Consider the following 26,119-nt stretch of genomic DNA (forward strand, 5'->3'; position numbering starts at 1 on the left):
GCTGGTTAATTACCACACATTCTTTCCATTGTGATTGTATAGCAGTGTTGAGGTCCAGAATCATGCAAAAAATTTGTTTTTTTAAATCGACTCTCAGTAGACTTGTTTCTCCGTGTCTCTGATGTTGGATTACATAGCAAGTGTTTGTTGGTTCTCAGGCTTGGAAAATGTGTAGTGGTTTTCTAAGCAAATCTTCATTCCTCTGCAATTCAGTTACTTTAACGTGGTGCCAATAATTAAAAGAAAATATATATTCTGCCTCAAAAATATCACAGAACTAGATATTCTAATCAAGACAGGTGTACATCTTTTTGGGAGCTTATGTGTAATGAGTTGTGGAAGTTGTCAGCTTTCAAGGAAGCAGGAAACCGTAACAGTTGAATAAAACACCACTAATTGGTTGTATATGTGGAGAAGTTGGGGCATACGTTTCTGTGTGTGGGAACTGTAGCATTCTTTCATGTAGTTAGTTATCTGTTCTTATCCATTCTTAAAAGAACATAATGGGGGCTTCCCTGGTGGCGCAGTGGTTGAGAGTCCACCTGCCGATGCAGGGGACACGGGTTCGTGCCCCGGTCTGGGAAGATCCCCCATGCCGCGGACCCTGCGTGTCCGGAGCCTGTGCTCCGCAATGGGAGAGGCCACAACAGTGAGAGGCCAGCGTACCTCAAAAAAAAAAAAAGAAAAAGAACATAATGGGCAATTGTTCAGAGCAATGTTGTTATAATTATAATATAATAAACAGAAAATGCTGTTCATCTATGAAATTGAAACTGAAATTTGTTGATGACTTTCAGTGTATATGTGTGTGTTGAGAGAGAAAGTCATTGTGAGGCATATAAATAGAATGTTGCTTTTACTTTATGATATTCTTTGTTTTGACCTTTCAGAATATCATGAAGCTATCAGGGACTATCATAAACATCAGGGAATCAGTCGTAATGATGGTGAAGGAACCAATGCTTAGGAGAATTACACCTTTGTTCACATCACTACCATTGCTTTCATGTTACCCATAGTGTGTAAACCTTTTTCTCATAAGAAAATTATGGCCCAGAGTAAGCCCTTAACGTATTATCAGGTAACATATTATCAGGGAATATGAAAAATGAACTAGATGGTTGTATTGTGGTACTGACAGCAGAGATGCTAGCACAGAATAGGACACATAATTGAATATATATGTGTATTAACACACATATGTCCATATGTATATGTTTCACATTAAATTGCTTGGGAATATTGAAATCCTTCAATTCATTGTATTCTTTAAATATTATAGTAGTAGTTTACACATAATCAAGTTTGTGCATATTTGAGTTGTGTGTAGCTCTTGGACAATTTTTAGGAAAATTTCGGAAATAGCAATTTTGAACTGACCGCTTAATCTTATATTAATAGTTGTAGGCATGCTTTGGATTTTTTCTCGTTTTATTTGAGAAGTTGAAGTCAGTAAAGTCAATCAAAAATAATAAGTGTTTATTAATGAACTATTGTTCTGTGTAAGAAAAAAATTGCAGACTTCAGAATGGCTGTAAGAGGCAGAAGATGAGACTGGAAATGTAAATTTGAGCCAGATCATTAAGGGACTCTCTAGGGATAGATTACCAACAACAGAATGGGGAAAAGTGTAAGCAAGGGCATGATGAAGTCAACCTTGGGCAGGCTGGGATAATGCTCTTACTTGTTGATTGCTTGGGAAGAAAATCAAAACAGTATGTAATCATTCTGTTATTTAACAATCCGAAGAAATAAGGCTTTTCTGGGGACACGGGGTGGTGGTATGACTGAAAGTTTAAAAGTAAGACAAACCGACAGGAAGCTGATTATAATTTGGGTATGCCTGGTAACTTCTCCAGTCTCAGGCAGCCTAGCTTACTGCAGAGAGCTTTAAAAAGCATGATGTAGATAGCATCCCATATTTCACTTAACATCTAAGGCTGTCTTCCTGTTTTCCTAATACATCTATCCTCTCCCACACCAGTCCTCTTGATTTTCCAGTTTGGTGACTCCATGATCTGTTCTCACTTCCTCCATCCTATGTTTGATCTTTTGGATACCCTATTTCAAGCTTACCTACATTAAACACCCTGAGGCATTTTACATGCTGCATGTCTTTTTCCTCTGATTCTCAATCCCTCCCCCCTTTTATTTTGCTAGCAACTGTAGTTCTGCCTAAGAGATAATCTTTCCTCTTACCTCAATTTCAAGAAATGCTTATTAGCTGGACTATTTGCCTAATGTGCCTTCTACTTCCACTCCCGCTAGAGGAAGGGACTTAGCACTAGTGATAAGCAGTGAGGCTGTGATAAAAGTTTCAAACAGAATATTCTTTTCCACTATTTATTCTGTATTCTGTGGTGGTTTAAAAAAGCAGTTTTCTTGAGATATAACATTTATACAATTAAAACAACCAATAATAAATACAATAATATTAAAATACTAAAAAATAAATTAAAATCACCCATAATTTGATGACTTTTGACAAATATTTACCTATGAGAAATTTATACCACATTCATGATATAGAGCATTTCCATCAGTCTGAAATATTCCCCTGAGTCTCTTTATAGTTGATCCCGTGTTACCACTCTTGGTCCCTGGCAATTACTGATTTGCTTTTGGTTACTGAAGCTTTGCATTTTTAGGAATTTAATATAAAAGGAACATTATAGATTTGTGTGTGTGTGTGTGTGTGTGTGTGTGTGTGTGTATGGTAGGCTTCTTTCACTTGATATAATGAAGATTAATCCATGTTGTTGCATATATAAGTTGTTAATTTTTATTGCTGAGTAGTATTCCACTGTATGGATGTACCACAATTCTTTTATCCATTTACCAGTTGATAGGGATTTTAGTTGTATCTGTTTTTTATTTTTACTATTATGAATAAGCCTGCTGTAAACATTCACTGACAGGCTTTTATGTGGACATATGTATTCACTTCTCTTGGGTAAATAGCTAGGAGTGGGAATCCTGGGTTATGTAGCAAGTTGAAGGTTTAACTTTATATACTACCACTTTAGTAGATGTGACCAGTACCTACATTTTGGTTTTAATTTGCATTTTTCTAAAGGCTAATGATGTTAAGCATCTTTTCATGTGCCAGTTTTATACATTCTTTTATGAAATGTTTATTCATTCTTTTGTCATTTAAAAAATAGAGTTCATTTTTTTTTTTTTTTTTGTGGTACGCGGGCCTCTCACTGTTGTTGCCTCTCCTGTTGCGGAGCACAGGCTCCGGACACGCAGGCCCAGCGGCCATGGCTCACGGGCCTAGCCGCTCCGCGGCATGTGGGATCTTCCTGGACCGGGGCACAAACTCGCGTCCCCTGCATTGGCAGGCGGACTCTCAACCACTGCACCACCAGGGAAGCCCTTCATTTTATTTTTTAGTTATAAGGGTTCTGTTTATATTCTGGATATAAGACCTTTACCAGATACGTTTTTTAAATATTTTGTCCCAGTCTGTGGCTTGCCTTTTTTATTCTTAATAATACATATATTTAAAAAATTTTAAAATTGTTGTAAAATATATATAACATAAAATTTATCATTCTAATCTAACTGTACAGTTCAGTGGCATTAAGTACATTGATATTGTTGTGCAACTATCACCACTCTCCATCTACAGAACTTTTTCATCATCCTAAACTGAAACTCTGTATCCATAAAACAATAAATCAGCATTATCCCCCACCCCCAGTCCTTGGTAACCACTATTCTGCTTTCTCTCCCTAAGAATTTGACTATTTCAGTACCTTATATAAGTGGAATTTGCTCTTTTGTTTTTGGCTTATTTCAATTAGCATAGTGTCTTTGGGTTCATCTATGTTGTGGCATGTATTAGAATTTCATTTCTTTTTAAGGCTGAATTATATTTCATTGTATGTACATACCACATGTTTATCTGTTCATCTACAGATGGACATTTGGGTTATCTTCACTTTTTGGCTATTGTGAATAATGCTGCTATGAATATGAGTGTATGATTATTTGCTTTCAGATAATCATGAGTGTATGAGTATATGAGTCTCTACTTTCAGTTCTTTTGGGTATATACCCAGAAATGGAATGCTGGATCATATTGTAATTCTATGTTTAATCTTTTGAGGAACCACCATTCTGTTTTCCTAGACTCACTGTATTTTAAAGTCTGTTTCCTTTCCGCCTTGGTTCAGTGAATATGCTTAGTCATTTTAGACAATGAACCACTGGGAAAGAGCTACTAGTACAGGAAGAATAGTAGCCAAAAAATCTGCAGGCTTGCATGCTTCTCCCTTATTTCCATAAAAGCCATCACTTTCGTTAATGCATTGATCTGAAAGTTAGTGTTTCTCTGAAAGTGGTCCAGCAACCACTGGCATCAAAAATAACTTGTTTTACATTCAGATTCCTGAATGTCACCCTGATTCAGACTCTCTGGAAGTGAGAGCAAGCAAACATGCTTTTTGAACAGAGGTGTTTAATTTTGATGATTTTTATTTGTTTCTTTTATGGTTTGTACTTTTTTGTTTTATTTAAGATCTTTGCCTAACCTGTGGTCTGAAAGATTCTCTCATTTTCCTCTAGAAGTTATGCAGTTTTAGGTTTTAGTTTTAGGCTTATTATCTGTGTCAAGTTCGTGGTTTTTTTGCATGATACAGTGTAAATGTCAAGGTTCATTATTTTGCACGTTAATATCCACCTAGTCAAAAGACTGTTCTTTCCCCATTGTATTATCTTTGGAGTTTTGTGGCATATATGTGTGCCTGTTTCTGGACTCTCTGCTTATCACACTATCTTAATTTACTTTAGCTTTCTAGTAAGAATCATAATCATGTAGTGTGAGTCTTTCACATTTGTTCTTCATTTTCAACTGTATTGGCTGTTTAGGTTCTTTTCATTTTCATGCATATCTTAGGAATAGCTTGACAATTTTTAAAGTAAAGCCTGATGGGATTTTGATTAGGAAAATATTAAATTTATATCTTAATTTGAAGAGAAGTAGCAGTAATATTGAATTGTCTGACTCATGTATATGTCTTGTACACATTTTGTTAAATTTATCCTTAAGTATTTCAAACTTTTGATGATACTCTAATTGATATTGTTTATTTTAATTTTCAATTATTAGTTTCTAGAATATAAAATGCAATTGATTTTTTTATCTTGACTTTGTGTTATTCAAGTAATATTTTAGTAGATTCCTTAGGATTTTCTATATAGATAATCATGTTTACTGTGAATGAAGGTAGTTTTACATCTTTTCCAGTCTATATATTTTTAATTTCAGTTTCTTGTCTTGTTACACTAGCTAGGACCTATGGTGAGATCACACATCTTTGAACTCTTCAGGATCTTCAGGTTAAGGCCTTGAGTCTTTGACCTTTAAATATGTTAGCTGTGAGTTTCTTTTTGTTTTTGTAAATAGCCTTCATCAAGTTGAAGACATCTTCTTCTTTGTATACTGAATGGCTTTTGAGTTTTGTCACATTTTTTTTCCTACATTTATTGAGATGATATATGGTTTTTCTTTAGGGTGAATTAAGTTTATTTATTTTGGGGTATTCAAGCAAACTTGCATTCCTGAGATAAACCTTATTTTTCATGATATTTTATCTTCATATATTGGTGGATTTGAGTTGTTAACACTTTTTTAAGTTTTTTTTTTTTCATCTATATTGATATGGGATGTTATTTCATATTTTACTCTCTGGTCTTTGGTTTTGGTATCAAAGTAATACCAAATACCAGTTTATTTCTCTAGTTTCTTAAAGAGTTCATAAAAAATTTCTATTTCTTTTTTGAATCTCATAGAATTCTCCAGTAAAGCCTTCTGCGCCTAAAGGTTTCATTGTAGAAGGTTTTTAACTATGAAATCAACTTCTTTAATAGATCTGGGTCTATTCAGTTTGTTTATTTTTCTGGAGTGACTTTTGGAAGTTTTCTATATTTCCAGAAATTTGTACATTTTATGTAAATATTTGAAATTATTGGCAAAAAATTTTGTATAATGTTCCCTTATTATTTTAATACCTGTATGTTTCTAAAAATGTCCTAATATTGAAAAATTCTTCCATTCCTGATATTGGTAATTTGTGTCATTTCTTTGTTTTTGTTATCAATTTCATTGATATTTGGGAAGAATCATCTTTTGTTTTCTGTAATTTTGTCTGTTTTTGTATTTTCTATTTTATTAATTACTGTTCTTTGTTACTTTCTTTTTTGTGCTTGCTTTGAGTTTAATAGGCTCTACATTTTTAGGTTTCTTAAGGAGATAGATCAGTTATTTGACTCTTTTCTTGTTTTCTAAATATAAGTATATAATGTTTATAAATTTCCCTGAAAGCACTGTTGTAGCTGCATCCCCAAAATTTAGATATATAGTATTTCCAGTTATATTCACCTCAAAATATTTCTCAGTTTCTCTTGTGATATATAGTGGGTTATTTAGAATTGTGTTGTTTAATTATCAGGTATTTGGGGGAATTTCCAGATTTATTTCTTACATTGCTTTTTAATATGTTTCTTCTGTGCTTAGAGAAGATACTTTGTATGATTTCAGTATTTTTAAATCTATTGAGACTTGTTTTATGGCTCAGAATAGCATTTATCTTTAAATGTTTCATGTGCACTTGAAAAGAATGTCTAATGTTCACCTGTTATGTAGAGTTTTTCAGATGTATTGGTTAGATCAAAGTGATTGGTAATACTGTTCAATTCATCTACATATCCACTGATTTTCTTTCTACTTATTTCATCAATTACTTAGAGAAGAGTGTCAAAATCTCTACCTTATGATTTTTAGTTTATCTGTCATTTCAGTTTTATCACTCATTGCTTCATGTATTTTAAAATCTGTTCTTAGATGCATTTATATTTAGTATTGTTATGTCTGCTTGAAGAATTGTCGTCTTTGTCATTATGAAATCTCTTTTAATATATTTTTTGTTTTGTTTTAGACAATACATTTTAAACTAAACATTTGTAGTACATGGTATTTGGAATAATATATCACATTATGAAGGTATCCCCCATTAATTTAAGAAAATTATCCATTCATTCATTCAGCAAATATTTGTGCACATACAATGTACCAGGCCCTGGAAATACGTGAGTGAACCAAACAGACAAAAGAATCTCTGCCTGTAGTAATTATTTGTTGCTATTTTAAATGGGGTTTAACTTGGGCAAAGTTTCTCCAGTGACCTCTACCAGATTTCTCCTTTGTAAGTCTACAATGGGAGAATATAAATATATTGATATTTTTCTCCAGTTTCCAATTTGTATTTTGCAAGCTTCTGCTGCTTTTATTTTTTTAAAAAATTTTATTGAAGTATAGTTGATTTATAATACTAGTAACAGGCGTACAACATAGTAATTCAATATTTTTATAGATTATACATCACTCAAAGTTATTACACAATAATGGTTATATTTTCCTGTGCTGTACAAGATATCCTTGTTGCTTATTTATTTCATATATATTAGTTGTGTCTCTTAATCCCATAACCGTATCTTGCCCCTTCCCCCTCCCCTCTCCCCACTGGTAACCACTAGTTTGTTCTCTGTATCTGTGAGTCTGTTTCTGTTTTGTTATGTACATTTGTTTGTTTTATTTTTCAGATTCCACATATAAGTGATAACCTAGGGTATTTGTCTTTTTTTGTCTGACTTATTTCACTAAGCATAATACCCTCTAGGTTCATCCACATTACTGCAAATGGCAGAATTTCATTTGTTTTTATGGTTGAGTAATATTCCATTGTATATATATGTATAGCATATCTTCTTTATACATTATCTGTTGATGGACACTTAGGTTGCTTCCATATCTTGGCTATTGCAAATAATGCTGCTGTGAACATTGGGGTCCGTGTATATTTTTCAAATTAGTGTTTTCATTTTTTTTGATATATAGCTAGCAGTGGAATTGCTGGATCATATAGTAGTTCTATTTTTAGCTTTTTTGAGGAACCTCCATACTGTTTTCTATAGTGACTACACCAGTTTACATTCCCACCAACAGTGTACTAAAGTTCCGTCTTCCCCACATCCTTGACGACATTTGTTATTTCTAGACTTTTTGATGATAGCCATTCTGACAGGTGTGAGGTGATACCTCTTTGTTGTTTTGATTTGCATTTCTCTGATGATTAGTGATGTTGAGAGTCTTTATGTACCTGTTGGCCATCTGTGTATCTTCTTTGGAAAAGTGTATATTTGGGTTATGCTCATTTTTTGATTGGGTTTTTTTTTTTTGATATTGTATTTTACGAGCTGTTTATATATTTTGGATATTAACTCCTTATTATTTGTATCATGTGCAAATATATTCTTTTGTTAAGTAGATTGTCTTTTTGTCAGTGGTTTCCTTTGCTATGCAAAAGTTGTTAAGTTTAATTAGCTTTCATTTGTTTATTTTTGCTTTTGTTTCTTTTGCCTTAGGAGACAGATCCAAAACAATATTGTTGTGATTTATGTCAAAGCATGTTCTGCCTATGTTATCTTCTAGGACTTTTATGGTTTCAGGTCTTACATTTAGGTTTTTAATCCACATTGAGTTTATTTTTGTGTGTAGTGTGAGGAAATTTTCTAATTTCATTCTCTTACATGTAGCTGTCCAGTTTTCCCAGCACCACTTGTTGAAGAGTTTGTCTTTTTTGCATTGTATATTCTTGCCTCCTTTGTCATAGATTAATTGACCATAAGCGTGTGGGTTTATTTCTGGGCCCTCTATTCTTTTGCATTGACCTTTGTGTCTATTTTTATGTCAATACCATGGTGTTTTGATTACTGTAGCTTTGTAATATAGACTGAAGTTAGGGAGCATGATACCTCCAGCTTTGTTCTTTCTCAAGATTGCTGTGATAGTTTGGGGTCTTTTGTTGTTCCATATAAATTTTAGGATTATTTGTTCTAGTTCTGTAAAAAATTTCATGGGTATTTTGATAGGAATTATATTACATCTCTAAATTGCTTTGGGGATTATGGCCATTTTAGCAATATTAATTTTTCCAGTTTAAGAACACTAGATATCTTTCTGTTTCTTTGTATCATCTTCAGTTTCCTTCATCAGTGTTCTGTAGTTTTCAGAGTATAGGTCTTTCATCTTCTTGGTTAGGTTTATCCCTATGAATTTTATTCTTTTTGATGCAATTTTTTTTCCCCTGCATTGCATGACTTGTGGGATCTAAGTTCCCCGACAAGGGAGTGAACCCAGCCCCTTGCAATGAAAGCGTGAAGTCCTAACCACTGGCCCACCAGGGAATTCCCTGATGTAATTTTGAATGGAATTGTTTTCTTGCTTTCTCTTTATCATAGTTAATTTTTACTGTATTGAAAGAAAAAATATTTCTATATATCTTGTATCCTACAACTTTGCTGAATTATTTATTATTTCTAATAGCTTTTTGTTGGAGACTTTAGGGTTTTCTGTACACAGTTTTATATCAACTGCAAAGAGTGACAGTTTTACTTCTTCCCTTCCAATTTATGTTTTATTTCTTTTTCTTGTCCAATTGTTGTGGCTTGGAATTCCAGTACTATGTTAAATACAGGTGGCAAGAGTGGCCATCCTTGTCTTGTTCCTGATCTTAGAGGAAGGTTTTCAGCTTTTTACCTTGGAGTATGATGTTAGGTGTGGGTTTGCCATAAATGACCTTTATTATGTTGAAATATGTTCTCTCTGTACCTGTTTTAAACAGGTAGTCATTTAAGTTTAAACATATCCTAAAATATCTGCATTTTTTACTCCCCTCTGCTACATTTTGTGTTTTTGATGTGATATTTTACATCTTGATGTTTATCCATTTACTGATTATTATAGCTCTACTTCAATTTACAGTATTTCTTCTTTTAATCTTCATTCTAGTTTATGCCTTTACTATGTATTTGCCTTTATTAGTGGGATTTTTTTCTTTTCTATAGCTTCTTACTTCTTGTTATAACCTTTTCTTTTGCACTTAGAGATTGGTTTTAGGGTAGGTTTAGTATTGATGAAACTCTCTTAGTTTTTGCCTGTATGAGAAGATATTAATTAATTAATTAATTTTAATCTTTCCTTCAACTGTAAATGATAATGTTGCTGGGTAGAGTATCCTAGGTTGTAGGTTTTTCCCTCTTAGCACTTTGAGTTTATTACGCCACTCCGTTCTGGTCTGCAAAGTTTTTGCAGAAAAATCAGCTGATAGCCTAATGGAGCTTCCCTTGTATATGGGTCTTTGGTTGTCTTTTGCTGCCTTTATCTTTATCTGCCTTTCTCTCTTTATCTTTAACTTTTGCCATTTTAATTATGATATGTCTGGGTGTGAGTCGCTTTGGGTTCAACTTGTTTGGGACCCTTTGTGCTCCCTATATCTGGATATCTGTTTACTTCCTTAGATTTGGTAAGTTCTCAGCCGCAGTTTTATCAAATACAATTTTGACCCTCTTCTCTTTCTCTTCTCCTCTGGCAGTCCTATGATGTGAATGTTGGTATGCTTGATGTTGTCCTAGAGATCCCTTACACTGTTCTTATTTCTTAAATTTGTTTTTGTTTTTCTGATTGAGTGATTTCTATTATTCCTTCAGACCACTTATACATTCTTCTTTATCACCTAGTCTGCTGTTAATTCCTTCTAGTATGTTTTTCATTTCAGTTATTGTATTCCTCATTCTGGCTGGTTCTTTTCTATAATTTCTATTTAGCTTCTTGTTAAATTTCTCACTGTGTTCATCTATCCTCTTTTCTAATTCAGTTAGCATTCTTGATACTAATGATTTGAACTCTTTATCTGATAAATTGCTTATTTCTGTTCATTAGTTGCTTTTTCATTTTGTTTCCTCTTTCTTTTTCAATGGAAAAAACTTCCTCTGTCTTCTCATTTTGCTTACTTTCTCTGTCTCTATGAAAGTAGGTGAAGCAGTTACCTATTTCTGTCTTGTAGGGGTGTCTTTGTGTGGGAGTTTCCCTCTACAGTCCACATGTGCCCAGTGGCTGCAGTAGGATAGCTGGATCTGACATGAACACAAGTTACATCTTTTCCCTGGGGTGTGCTGGCAGCTATCACCTTGGTAGGAGGTGGTAGGTGCTAGGGCCAGAGCCAAGTGTGGGCCAGGGCTTCTTCTCTGCTCACTGGCTGCCACCATCTATTGGGATTGGGTCTCAAGTTGCTGGAGCAGAAGCTGTGAGGGTTGGGTCTAAGCTTGCTCCGTCCCATTTAAGTATGTGCTCTATCCCCTCTCAGCACCAGCACCCTTGCCACAGATGGGAGTAGTGCTGGAGCAAGAGGGGCTGATGCAGGCACTAGGTGTCAGTTTGGGCATAGGCTGTGGTGGTCGGGCCACAGTCAGAGTCCCAGACTGCTCCTGATGCTCTGCCTGTATAAGCGCTGTTAATGGCTGTCCCCACCCCGTTCTGTTGTCTGTCCTAGTCTGAATAGCCTTTGTCCCTCACAGCTGAACTCTCCCCTCAGCTGCATCAGCCCTCACCCCATAGTGGAGCTGTGTTGTGAAGCAAGCGGGGCTGGAACCGTTGCTTGGTTCAGGCTGGGGTGCGCACCAGGGCAGTCACAGCAAACCGGCAAGCAACCTGCACAGTTTCAGTCTGCCGTCTCTGCCTTGTTGCAGGAATAAGCAAGCATGTGCAAGGTCCTCACAAGCAGAGCACAGGCTTTCCACAGGTCTCCTGCTAGTCCCACCAGCCCTCCAACTGAAAAGAGGACTGCTGTTTCTGGTGTCAGACCCTAGGGCTGGGCGCCTAACATGTGGCTCAAATCACTTACTTCTCAGGTAGGATCTCTACCCGTGTAATCTGTCTTCCCTTCCGAGTCCCCTCGCATGAGCACAAGCCTCGACCTGATTGCTTCTCTTCCCTCCCTACCCAATTCTGTGTGGATCTTTCTTACAGGCTTGTTTGTAAAGTATCTTCCTGCCAGTCTCCAGTTAGTATTCAGTGAGAATTGTTCCACTGTAAATGTAGTTTTGATGTGTTCATGGGGGAAGGTGAGTTCCTCGTCCTTCTACTCCATCTTGATCTCTTCTCCTAGATTTCTTACTTGCAGACAGTGCTGGAGGTGGTTTATCTTAGCATGCAGAGCCCAGGGTACAGAATCATAGCTTCTTTCTCCTGCTTCTGGCTTCACAAATTAGAAAACTGACTCTTAGCCTTGGCTGCCTGAAATCTCTGTCTTTATCCCCTGTAATATTTTTTGACCTGAAATCTAATTTTTCTGATACTAATATAGCCACTTCAGCTTTATTTTTATTATTGATTGCATGGTATGTCTTTTTCAGCTGTTTAGCTTTATTTTATTTTGTCTTCATAGCCAAATTGAATTTTTCGTGGCATGTAGTTAGGTCTTCATTTTTATTTAATGTGACAGTCTCTGCTTTAGTTCTTTAGATCCACTACATTTAATGTACTGATCAATATGGTCGAGTTTAAATATATTATTTCGCTGTTTGTTTTCCACTTTCCCTTTCTGTTTTTTTCCCTATTTTCTCTAAGTTATTTTAGATTTGAGGGTTTTTTAAAATTTAATTTTATGCTTACTAGGTGTATATTTTTGCCAATTAATTCATTGCTTTACGATCTACAATATATATCTTTTACTTATTAGTCTAATCTCAAATAATGTCATTCCATTTCATGTACAGTGTAAGAACTTTACAACAGTATAATTCCATTTCCTCTCATCGTTTGTGGTATTGATATCATTTAGTTTACTTTTACGTATTCTGTAAAGCAAACAATTCATTGTTATTATTTTTGCTCTGTGTAGTCAGGTATCTTTAAAATTTAAAAAGTTTTAAAATTTTTATAGGGGTATATTGCTTTACAATGTTGTGTTAGTTTCTGCGGTACAGCAGAGTGAATCAGCTATATGTATACGTATATCCCCTCTTTTTTGGATTTCCTTCCCATTTAGGTCAACGCAGAGCACTGAGTAGAGTTCCCTGTGCTATACAGTAGGTTCTCATTAGTTATCTATTTTATACCTAGTATCAATAGTGTATATATGTCAATCCCAGTTTGCCAATTTATCCCCCCCTTACCCCTTGGTATCCTTACATTTGTTCTCTACATCTGTTTCTATTTCTGCTTTGTAAATAAGATCATCTATACCATTTTTTTCAGATTCCACATATATGCATTAATATACATTATTTGTTTTTTTCTTTCTGACGTACTTCACTCTGTATGACAGTCTCTAGGTCCATCCACGTCTCAACAAATGACCCAATTTTGTTCCTTTTTGTGGCCGAGTAATACTCCATTGTATATATGTACCACATCTTCTTTATTCATTCCTCTGTTGATGGACATTTAGGTTGTTTCCATGTCCTGGCTATTGTAAATAGTGCTGCAGTGAACATTGGGGTGCATATATCATAGTTTCCTCTGGGTATATGCCCAGTGCAGTGGTGGGATTCCTGGGTCATATGGTAGTTCTATTTTTAGTTTTTTTTTTTTTTTTTTGTGGTACGCCGGCCTCTCACTGTTGTGGCCTCTCCCGCTGCGGAGCACAGGCTCCAGATGCGCAGGCTCAGCGGCCACAGCTCACGGGCCCAGCCGCTCCGCGGTATGTGGGATCCTCCTGGACCGGGGCGCGAACCCGTATCCCCTGCATCGGCAGGCGGACTCTCAACCACTGCGCCACCAGGGAAGCCCTTTTTTTAGTTTTTTAAGGAACCTCCATACTGTTCTCCATAGCGGCTGTATCAATTTACATTCCCATCAGCAGTGCAAGAGGGTTCCCTTTTCTCCATACTGTCTCCAGCATTTAATGTTTGTAGACTTTGATGATGGCCATTCTCACCGGTGTGAGGTGATACCTCATTGCGGTTTTGATTTGCACTTCTCTAATAATTAGTGATATTGAGCATCTTTTCATATGCCTCTTAGCCATCTGTATGTCATCCTTGGAGAAATGTCTATTTAGGTCTTCAGCCCATTTTTGGATTGAGTTGTTTGTTTTCTTGATTTTGAGCTGCATGAGCTGTTTGTATATTTTGGAGATTAGTCCTTTGTCAGTTGCTTCATTTACAAATATTTTCTCCCATTCTGAGGGTTGTCTTTTTGTCTTGCTTTCCTTTGCAGTGCAAAAGCTTTTAAGTTGCATTAGGTCCCATTTGTTTATTTCTATTTGTATTCTAATTAGGAGGTGGGTCAAAAAAGATCTTGCTGCGATTAATGTCAAAGAGTGTTCAAACTATGTTGTCCTCTAAGAGTTTTATAGTGCCTGGCCTTACATTTAGGTCTTTAATCCATTTTGAGTTTATTTTTGTGTATGGTTTTAGGGAGTGTTCTAATTTCATTCTTGTAGCTGTCCACTTTTCCCAGCACCACTTACTGAAGAGGCTGTCTTTGCTTCATTGTATATTTTGGCCTCTGTTGTCATAGATTAAGTGACTGTAGGTGTGTGGTTTTATCTCTGGGCTTTCTATTCTGTTCCACTGATCTATATTTCTGTTTTTGTGCTAGTACCATACTGTCTTGATTACTGTAGCCCTGTAAGTAGTCTGAAGTCAGGGAGCCTGATTTCTACAGCTCCGTTTTTTTTTTTTTTTTCTCAAGATTGCTTTTGCTATTCGAGGTCTTTTGTGTTTCTCTACGAATTGTAAAATTTTTTGTTCTAGTTCTGTGAAAAATGCCATTGGTAATTTGATAGGGATTGCATTGAATCTGTAGATTGCTTTGGGTACAGTGATATTCACAATATTGATTCTTCCAATCCAGGAGCATGGTATGTCTCTCCATCTGTTTCTGTCATCTTTGATTTCTTTCATCAGTGTTTTATAGTTTTCTGAGTACAGTTCTTTTGCCTCCTTAGGAGGGTTTATTTTTTGTTCTTTTTGTTGCAATGGTAAATGGGATTTTTTCCTTAATTTCTCTTTCTGATCTTTTGTTGTTAGTGTATAGGAAAGCAAGAGACTTCTGTGAATTAATTTTGTATCCTGCAACCTTACCAAATTCATTGATTAGTTCTAGTAGTGTTCTGGTGGCATCTTTAGGATTTTCTATGTATAGTATCATATCATCAGCAAACAGTGACAGTTTTACTTCTTTTTTTCCAATTTGGATTCCTTTTATTTCTTTTTCTTCCCTCATTGCTGTGGCTAGGACTTCCAAAACTATGTTGAGTAATAGTGGCAAGAGTGGATATCCTTGTCTTGCTCCTGATCTTAGAAGAAATGCTTTCAGTTTTTCACCATTGAGAATGAAGTTTGCTGTGGGTTTGTTGTATATGACCTTTATTATGTTGAGGTAGGTTCCCTCTGTGCCCACTTTCTGGAGAGTTTTTATCATAAATAGGTGTTGAATTTTGTCAAAAGCTTTTTCTGCATCTATTGAGATGATCATATGTTTTTTATTCTTCAGTTTGTTAATGTGGTGTATCACAGTGATTGATTTAACTATATTGAAGAATCCTTGCATTCCTTGGGATAAATCTCACTTGATCTTGGTGTCCTTTTAATGTGTTGTTGGATTTGGTTTGCTAGTATTTTGCTGAGGATTTTTGCATCTATGTTCATCAGTGGTATTGGCCTGTAATTTTCTTTTTTTGTGATATCTTTGTCTGGTTTTGGTATCAGGGTGATGGGGGCCTCATAGAATAAGTTTGGAAGTGTTCCTCCCTCTGCAATTTTTTGAGAGTTTGAGAAGGATGGGTGTTAGCTCTTCTCTAAGTATTTGATAGAATTCACCTGTGAAGGTATCTGGTCCTGAACTTTTGCTTTTTGGAAGATTTTTAATCATAGTTTCAATTTCATTACTTGTGATTTGTCTGTTCATGTTTTCTATTTCTTCCTGGTTCAGTCTTGGAAGGTGATACTATGTCCATTTCTTTCAGGTTGTACATTTTACTGGCACGTAGTTGCATGTACTAGTCTCTTATGATTCTTTGTATTTCTGCATTGTGAGTTGTAACTTCTCCATTTCATTTTTAATTTTATTGATTTGAGTCCTCTCCCTTTTTTTCTTGAGTCTAGCTAAAGGTTTATCAATTTGGTTTATCTACTCAAAGAGCCAGCTTTTAGTATTATTGATCTTTGCTATTGTTCTTTTCGTTTCTATTTCATTTCTTTCTGCTCTGATCTTTATGATTTCTTTCCTTTACTAACTTTGGGTTTTGTTTGTTCTTCTTTCTCTAGTTGCAAGGTTAGATTGTTTATTTGAGATTTTTCTTGTTTCTTGAGGTAGGATTGTACTGCTGCAAACTTCCCTCTTAGAACGGCTTTTGCTGCATCCCATAGGCTTTGGGTCGTCGTGTTTTCATTGTCATTTGTTTTTCAGTATATTTTGGTTTCCTCTGATTTTTTCAGTGGTCCCTTGGTTATTTAGTAGCATGTGTCTAGTCTCCATGTGCTTGTGTTTTTTTACAGTTTTTTTTTTCCTGTAATTGATTTCTAATCTCATATCATTGTGGTTGGAAAAGATGCTTAATATGATTTTAATTTTCTTAAACCTACAGAGGCTTGATTTGTGACCCAAGATGTGATGTATCCTGGAGAATGTTCCATGTGCATTTGAGAAGAAAGTGTATTCTGCTGCTTTCAGATGGAATGTCCTGTAAATATCAATTAAATCTATCTGGTCTAATGTATCATTTAAGGCTTGTGTTTTCTTATTAATTTTCTGTCTGGATGATCTATCCATTGGTGCAAATGGAGTGTTAACGTGCCCCAGTATTATTGTGTTACTATCGATTTCTACTTTTACGAGTGTTAGCACTTGCTTTATGTATTGAGGTGCTCCTGTGTTGGGTGCATGAATATTTACAGTTGCTATATCTTCTTTTCGGATTGATCCCTTGATCATTATGTAGTGACCTTCCTTGTCTCTTATGACAGACTTTATTTTAAAATCTATTTTTTCTGATATGAGTATTGCTACTCCAGCTTTCTTATGATTTCCATTTGTATGGGATATATTTTTCCATACCCTCACTTTAGATCCGTATGTGTCCTTATGTCTGAAGTGGGTTTCTTGTAGGCAACATACATATGGGTCTTGTTTTTGTATCCATTCAGCCAGTCTGTGCCTTTTGGTTGGAGTATTTAATCCATTTACCTTTAAGTTAATTATCGATATGTATGTTCCTATTACCATTTTCTTAATTGTTTTGGGTTCATTTTTGTAGATCTTTTTCTTCTCCTGTGTTTCCTGCCTAGAGATGTTCTTTTAGCGTTTGTTGCAAAGCTGGTCTGGTGGTGCTGAATTTTCTTAGCTTTTGCTTGTCTGTAAAGCCTTTGATTTCTCCATTGATTCTGAATGAGATCCTTGCTGGGTATAGTAATCTTGGTTGTAGGATTTTCTCTTTAATCACTTTAAATATAGCCTGCCACTCCCTTCTGGCCTGCAGAATTTCTGCTGAAAGATCAGCTGATAACCTTATGGGCATTTCCTTGTATGTCATTTGTTGCTTTTCTCTTGCTGCATCTTTAAATACTTTTTCCTTGTATTTAAGTTTTTTTGTTTTTTTTTCACAGTACGCGGGCCTCTCACTGTTGTGGGCTCTCCTGTTGCGGAGCACAGGCTCTGGACGCACAGGCTCAGCGTCCATGGCTCACAGGCCCAGCCCCTCCGCAGCATGTGGGATCTTCCCGGACCGGGGCATGAACCCGTGTCCCCTGCATTGGCAGGTGGACCCTCAACCACTGCGCCACCGGAGAAGCCTTGTATTTAAGTTTTGTTTGTGTTTAATATGTGCCTTGGAGTGTTTCCCCTTGGGTTTATCCTGATGGGACTCTCTGCGCTTCCTGGACTTGATTGACTATTTCATTTAACATGTTAGGGAAGTTTTTGACTATAGTCTCTTCAAATGTTTTCTCAGACGCTTTTTATTTCTCTTCTTATTCTGGGACCCCTATAATTTGAATGTCAGTGCATTTAACGTTGTCTCAGAGGCCTCTGAGAGTGTCCTCAATTCTTTTCATTCTTTTTTCTTTATTTTGCTCCATGGCAGTTATTTGCACCATTCTGTCTTCCAGCTCACTTATCTGTTCTTCTGCCTCAGTTATTCTGCTATTGATTCCTCCTAGTGTATTTTTAATTTCAGTTATTGTGGTGTTCATCACAGTTTGTTTTTTAGTTCTTCAAGGTCCTTGTTAAACATTTCTTGTATTTTCTGCATTCTATTTCTGAGATTTTGGGTCCTCTTTACTATCATTACTCTGAATTCTTTTTCAAGTAGATTACCTATTTCTTACTCATTTATTTCATCTTGTGTGTTTTTACCTTGCGCACTCATGGGAACATATTTCTCTGTCTTTTCATTTTGTCTAACTTATTGTGTTTGAGGTTTCCTTTCCACAGGCTGAAGGCTCATAGTTCCTCTTGCTTTTGGTGTCTGCCCCCAGTGGGTGAGGTTAGTCCAGTGGCTTGTGTAGGCTTCCTGGTGGGTGGGACTGGTGCCTGTGTTCTGGTGGGTGGAGCTGTATCTTTTCCCTCTGATGGGCAGGGCCGAATCAGGTGGTATGTTTTGGGGTGTCTGTGGGCTTTATGACTTTAGGTAGTCTATCTGCGGATGGGTGGGTTTGTGGTCCTGTCTTGCTTGTCGTTTGGGATGTGGCATTCAGCACTGGAGCCTGCAGACAGTTGGGTGGAGCTGGGTCTTGGAGTTGAGACAGAGACCTCCGGGAGAGGTCTTGCTGATGAATATTCCCTAGGGTCAGGAATTCTCTGGCATTCCAGCATCCTGGACTTGGCGCTCCCATCCCAGAGGCTCAGGCCCAATTCCTGGGCTGGGACCCAAGGCCCCCCCCACACCACAGGGCTTCACTGTCCTTGAATTTCTTGATTTCCACAATTTCATGCGTTTACTGCCTTAACTCTGCCTCCTCTATCCACATTCCTTTGACACCTGGTAGGGCCGTCTTTCCTTTCTCTTTTAATTCTGAAAGGGATTTTCCCTATGAAGAAGCATTCACACTAATGTCTTACCTTGTGTCTGCATTTAAGTACTATTTCATAGGCTCCTTCACCTCCACCCCCAATGATCTCAGATTTATTCATCACATTACCAATGTTAGGAACCTTGATGAAGAGAAACTCCTCTTTTGATGCAAGTCACAGAGCATGGCATCAAAAAAGAACTTCTAAGAAAATTGTGCAGTAAGTAGAACAAAAAATGTCTGAAGTAAGAAATTCTCATGGGTTGGCAGGAACTTTCACATATTTGTCCTAATGTGAAGTATTAAACGATTCCCCCACCTAGTTCCCTACCTGCAGCCGGGGACCCCATAGCTTCTGAGGGTGCCTTTGCCACTTTCCGTCTTTAAATTTTTGTATTTATTCCCATGTTTATCATTTCTGGCACTCCTAATTCCTTTTGTGCAGATCTAAATTCCAATCTAGTTTCATTTTTCTTGTCTCTGAAGAATTTTCTTTAACATTTCTTTTAGTGCTGGGCTGCTAGCAAAGAATTCTCTGAGCTTTTGTTTGTCTTGGAAAATGTCTTGTTTTCCCCTTCAGTTTTTCATGATATTTTCTCTGGGCAAAGAATTGTATGCTGCCATATATTTTTTTCCTTTCAGTACTTTAAAAATATTTACCAATTGTCTTTTGGCTTACCTGGTTTCTGACAAGAAGTCTGCTTTTATTCTTATTTTAGTTCTTTTGTATGTAACGTGTCCCCTTTTTTGGCTTGTTTAAAAAATTTTCTCTTTTCTTAGTTTTTCACAAAAGAATATGATGTGCATTGCTATGATTTCTTTATGTTTGTTCTGCTTAGCTGTTGTTTAGATCTCTGGATCTCTGGGTTTATAGTTTTCATGAAATGTAGAAAATTTTCAGCTATATTTCTTCATATATTTTGTTCCACACCCTTTCCTTTCTTTTCTGAACCTCCAATTACACATGTTTTAGACTACTTGATATTATTCCAGTTTTTCTCAGTATTCTTTCTTTTTCTATTTCATTTTGAATAATTACTGATGTAATTTTTAAACTTCATGATCTTGTCTTCTGTAGTGTTTAATCTGCTGTTAATCTCATCCTCTGTATTTTTTGTTTTAGAAGTTCTCCTCTGGAAGTTCCATTTGAGTTTTTTTTACATCTTCCATGTTCCTTATAACCATGATTATGTTTTCTTCTAGTTTCTTAAACATATGAAACATATTTATAACAACTGTTCTCATGTCTTTGCTTATTGCATCATCTTGTTAATTTCTGTTTTTAATTGAGTGATTTTTTTCTTGGTTATAGGTCCTATTTTCCTAATCTTTTTGTATACCTGTTAGTTTTTGATTGGATTAAGACAGTTTGAATTTTATCTTGTTGATTGCTGAATTTTGTTGTATTATTTCAAATAGTGCTGTATTTTGTTCTGGCTCTAAGTTATATTACGTGGATTCAGTTGGATTATTTTGAGGCACATTTTAAGATTTGTTAGTGTGGGTCCAAAAAAGCCTTTTGTTGTGTCTAATTTAGCCTCATTGCTTAGGAGATGCCCTCCAGAGGATTCACCTGAATGCTCTATGTATTAAGAGGTTTATCCACTCTGACTGATAGGAATACAAACTATTGCCAGCTTGCGTGAGCTCCAGATGTTCTGCTTACTTTTGTTTTTCTTTTTCTATCATTGTGTAGTTTTCGCTCATGTGTGTAGAGGTTAGTACTCCGCCCAAGACTTGAGCAGACCTTTCTATCTCTAGAGTTCTTATTTGGTGTAGTTCTCTCTTCTCAAGTTCTTGGCCCTGGAAATTCTAGCTACCTTATAAACTTTTAACTCTGTCTCCTCAATTCAGTGAGAGGCTTGGGTTTCCCCGCCATATATTCCGGCTTGTAAACTGACAACAGTTTGTAAACTGGTCATTTGTAATGCTTACCTTGTTTGTTTCCTTTCTCTCAGGAGTTATAACTCTCTGCTGTCTGTTATCCACTATCTAAAAGCAATTGTTTCATATATTTTTTTCAGTTCTGTAGTTCTTTTAGTTGGGACATTAAATGTGGTCTGTCTCCATTTTGATTGAAAGTAGAATGCTGTCTGTATACTTTGCGGATATAGTTTAAACTTTTCTCCAAACTTTATCATACTTTTACTTTGAAGTAACCATAGTACAGAAATAATAGATACTCCAGTGGTGTGTGGTAGTAAAGATGTTTGTGAGTAAACTTCTGGTGATATTTAGAAAAATTTTTTTTTTGTTTTCATTCTTTTTATTTTTCTTTGCGGTACGCAGGCCTCTCACTGTTGTGGCCTCTCTCCCGTTGCGGAGCACAGGCTCCGGACGCGCAGGCTCAGCAGCCATGGCTCACGGACCCAGCCGCTCCACGGCACGTGGGATCTTTTTGGACCGGGGCACGAACCCATGTCCCCTGCATCGGCAGGCGGACTCTCAACCACTGCGACACCACGGAAGCCCCTCATTTATTCTCTTTATCTTTTATTCTGTGTTACATTTTATAAATATAACAAAGTATAAAGTATACTTTGTTATTTACTGTGAAAAGTAAAGTTTTTCCTTTTAACCTGTCATTAAATCTTTGGGTAGAATTTACACACGAGGAATATGCACCATATTTTTTGGTCATTTCCTATATCTTAGACATATCACTTCCTACTCTTAGTAAACCTTAAGAAACCAGACATTTCTCATTTCTGCATCCATAATAGATCATTTTACTCAATAGCTATTTAGAAAACACCCAGTTATTTTACTATAATGTTTAGGATTTTTGTGTACAAATTTTATGTTGTTTGTTTAATTAGACATCCTCAGTATAGTTATAGGATTTCCCTGTTCATTTTCTTTTTTTTTTTTTTTTTTTTTGTGGTACGTGGGCCTCTCACTGTTGTAGCCTCTCCCGTTGCAGAGCACAGGCTCCAGATGCGCAGGCTCAGCGGCCATGGCTCACGGGCCCAGCCGCTCCGCGGCATGTGGGGTCTTCCCGGACCGGGGCACGAACCTGTGTCCCTTGCATTAGCAGGCGGACTCTCAACCACTGCGCCACCAGGGAAGCCCTTCCCTGTTCATTTTCTGAAATGAGTCAGATCTAATCTTTCTTCAGATATGTTTTCTTTCTGACTAGGTAACAATCCCAGGGCTTTCCATCCTTGGTATTATTACCTTTCTCATTGTCTTCAAACTATACTAAGATAGCTACAATTGTACTTGGATGGCTTCAGTGCTTTGGTCTTTTTAGGATTCATGCATGTGGTACCAAATACCACCAGTGACATCATTTCTAAAGCATGAGGGCTATAGATATACACAATTTAAAATTGTTTCTTTTGGAAACTCATCTATTTTTCCATTCTTTCTTTATTTCTTCTGGAAATTATATGTGTTCTTCAATATGCAGGCTTTGACAAACTGAGTTTTGCCAGCCTATCCAAGGGAAAAGTCAGCACCTTACATAGAGCCAAAGTAGAGGAGGAAAAAATCCCCAATTTTTATGGCATTGTATCAGGAAATTGAAAGCACTGTGAAGAATATGTGTGCAGATATATGTAAACTTGTAGCTCTTGCATTGCTGCCTGTTTTTTTTTTTTTTTTGCGGTACACGGGCCTCTCACTGTTGTGGCCTCTCCCGTTGCGGAGCACAGGCTCCGGACGCGCAGGCTCAGCGGCCATGGCTCACGGGCCCAGCCGCTCCGCGGCATGTGGGATCTTCCCTGACCGGGGCACGAACCCGTGTCCCCTGCATCGGCAGGCAGACTCTCAACCACTGTGCCACCAGGGAAGCCCTGCTGCCTGGTTTTTATTGTGTTCTCTTTATGTCCTTTACAAACTATATAATATAGGCCATGGCAAGTCCCCCTTTTTTTCCTACTTATTTAAAGGTGTGGATGAATTTTTAGTGATGTTGAAGGTCAAGATTAACTTTCTGTTTTCTGTTAATATATGTAGTACCTATCTGATACTTCTGTACATAAGTGGAGTTTTTATGTAGTCTTTGCATTTTACCCTAGGCGGTGCTTTGTTCTAGACTGTGTTTGGCTCTGGTTTCATTTGGCTTCCTTTTTCTGGACCTCATACCTATTTAATGTACCCAGCTTAGCTTCTAGGGTTCCAGTGCAGCTGTATGCAACCCACATAGTTTGCCTGTCTCCTGAGCAATATCCCTTCCTCCATATTTATTCCTTCCTCTTTTGAAATGTACCTCTCTGGTATACTATTTCACTAGGGTATTATTACATAATTGGATAAATTGAGTGTTCCTCACATATTAATGCTATTGCTACAGATAGTAGAGAGTGGTGCTTCCAGGAGATTTTAATTTATGTGTCATTAATATTATAATGTTAAGTACTTTGAGATTTGTTTTACTTTATTTTATTTTATTTTATTTTGAGGAGTTTTTAAGCTTTATATAAATTCTTACTGTGAGGAAACAAAAAATGTCTTCTTAAAACAAGGAAGTGGTGTCTTAAAACTGTTAGGCTCTCCTTGGAGAAAGTTATTTCTCTTGAAACTCAGGCCAGTGCAGGTATGTTTGCACTGTTTTCTTGGTAGGTCCAGATCAGGTGTTTTCATGGATGTTCTGCTTGTCCTAGAAAGAGAGGCTAAAGTTGAGTCTTCTCACTTGGGGAGTGCTTAAATGCTCTTCTACAAATCAGTGACCAGAATCATTTCATTTTGTGCCCATGTGGTTTCTGTGGGTGGTTTGTTGTTTTAAAAACTGTTTCAAAGAAGTGCATTTTTTTTTTTCCTGGCAATCATGTGTATCCTGTGTAAGTGTTTTTCATTATTAATAATTTTGAGAAGAACCAACTCCGGGTCATAATGCAGTTGGCTTAAGTCATGGGCTTTTATCAAGTCATCCCGTATGATTTTTGTCTGGTTTGCCAAGATTCATTAATTTGAAGTTCCCAAAGGACAGGGTAATGGTTTCCTCTCCTGTTTCTCACTGTCATCAACCTGTTTTTGGAAATTATTTCTATCAATTTTATCTAAATAATAGTTTTTAAAAGAAATTCATGAGATATTTAATTTCTTTTAGGTCTATATGTTGGTTTTACTTTTGGGGATTATTTCCCCCCTATTTCCTATTCTATATAGAATTCCTATTTCTGATTATGACTTGAATTCCAGCTTTCTCATTGTGCTTTAATTTTCATCTTCTTCGTTTAGGGTTAGTGGTTAGATATCGTCTTTAATTGAATTTCAAAGTGGTTACGTTTTTGTCGTTTTCCATTCCCTGTCCAACAGTGACGGTTTGCTTCTGTAGGTGTACTGAAACCTTTCAATAGTGAATTTGGGTTTAAAGAGAAGTTAAACGGAATTTTTGAGTTATTTCAAAATTGTAACATCATGCTATTTGCATTGCTGGCAGTGGTGGAGATTTTCGTAAAAGTGAAGTTTTATAGGAAAAGCTTCATGTCATTGGCTTGTATGTAGCCTTGGAAGGCATCCTGAGTATTTGGCTAGTGCAGATTTACAACTTTAAATAGTCTGCATAAGTATTCTAGTTAACAAGTGAATATTATTTATAATTAGGAATTAACTAGAAAGAAGATTTGGAGATGACCTGAACTTTCTACTTTAACAGAAGTGAAAACTGAAACCGACATAGATTAGGTGACCATCTGTGATAACGCTGTAATTTAGTGGAACAGTTAGGGCTAGAGCCCAGGGCTCTTAGTGCTCTTTCTACTACCTTAGGATCTCTTAACATCTTATCTCCAACAAAATAACAATTTTGAAGAGTAAAATGAAATCAAGTCCCTGGTTTTAAAATACCCAAACACATTTTATTTTTCTGATATAAATTTGAGTGATAAGATAAATTTACAAATTTACAAATTTACAAATTTATACCACATTCTTCCTCTTGACCTATAAAGCAGTACTGACTGTCTCTGAGGTTGTCACTTGGTTATTTGAAGAAGGAAATTATTTGGCCATTATTTTATTGAAGTGTATTTTCATCGTATTAAAGGAAATTTAAAAACTTCCCCAAAGGTAGGAAATTATGCAAATAAGAACCTCCTGTATTGGTTAACTGTTGATTGCGTGTTTAGCATTATTCCTCTCCTGTCTGCCTTTCTAACAGAAGCTGTTTGCTCAGGTATCCAACCCTCCTTCACTTGACTCAGAGAAAGGAGTCTTCCTTCACTTGACTCAGAGAAAGGAGTCTTCATTCCGAGTTCCAGAATTGATTCTAGTAAGTCTAAGTGAAACATGGTACTTCCCTTCCTTTGCTAGTGATAGGTTCAAAGATGAGAAGATCACAGTCTCAAACTATTTTGCTTTTACTTCCAGCCTGTGGATGAAGTTACACATAGGAGGTCAGGTCCAAGGGAATTACAGAGAGTTTCTGAAGCTCTGACTTGTAGTGTTTAGAGCCTGCTCTACCCATACTTCTTGTCATATGAGATAATGGTTATGCATTTCCTTATTGCTTAAGCCAGTTTCCTTTTGGAATTTTCTGTTACTTCCAGATTAAAGTATGCTATCTGATGCATCTCCTAGTACTTTTCACTGTGAAAGAAGATTCAATAAGAATTATGTTTTGGTGACTAAACTGATATGAATTCAGGGAAAAAGGAACACTTACAATAGAATTGAAACCAGGAGAATCTTTTAAGAGATTTTTGACTGAGAAAATCATAAAATTGTGGCTCATAAGCAAGATAAAGCACTGTTTTTTACCTTTCATTCTTGCATCTCCACTGAACTTTTCTTTTACCCGTGACCTTCTGTATCCAGCGGTTTGTATTCATTCCTTATCTTCTTTGACCTCTATTATATTATACCTGTTTTTATTCTTGTACACTTTTTTTCTTATGACTTTTAGGGTATCATTCTATCTTTCTATATGATCATTCCTTTTAAATTTCTTTTGCCGATTTATTTTCCTCTATGTATCTCTTGAATAGTAATGGTTTTCTTCTTGGCCTGATTTTAAAGAAAAACTTCATTATTTAGAATAGACTTAGAGAAAAATTGTGAAGATAATACAGAGAGTTCTCATATACTCCATACTCAGTTTTTCCTATTATGAATAACTTACACCATTAATGCTACATTCGTTAAAATTAACGAACCAGTGTTCATACATAATTGTTAACTGAAGTCCATACTTTATTCAGATTTTTGTAGTTTTTGTCTACTGTCCTTTTTCTATTCCAGATTTTCATAAAGGATACTGAGGCAGGAGATAGATGGGCACCAGGCTGAATAGCTGGAATCTGTCCCCTGTGGA

The 26,119-nt window shown here is 36.3% G+C and overlaps 1 protein-coding gene across 7 annotated transcripts in view; it reads left to right on the plus strand.

The window, feature by feature from the left end:
• Positions 1-26,119, plus strand: part of CCDC91 (coiled-coil domain containing 91) — a gene marked incomplete at its 3' end in the record, with an annotated part of 398,367 nt that overhangs the window by 18,029 nt on the left and 354,219 nt on the right. For 4 of the 7 annotated variants that reach the window (XM_082666103.1, XM_082666101.1, XM_082666102.1 and 1 more), the window contains exon 1: positions 24,987-25,078. The exons of the other annotated variants lie outside the window; for them this stretch is intronic. Of the gene's footprint in view, positions 1-24,986; positions 25,079-26,119 lie in introns of those variants that run through there. 7 annotated transcript variants of the gene reach the window in all.

The sequence above is a fragment of the Grampus griseus genome (assembly GCF_964374135.1).
Source record: "Grampus griseus genome assembly, chromosome: 11".
Classification (NCBI taxonomy): Eukaryota; Metazoa; Chordata; class Mammalia; order Artiodactyla; family Delphinidae; genus Grampus; species Grampus griseus.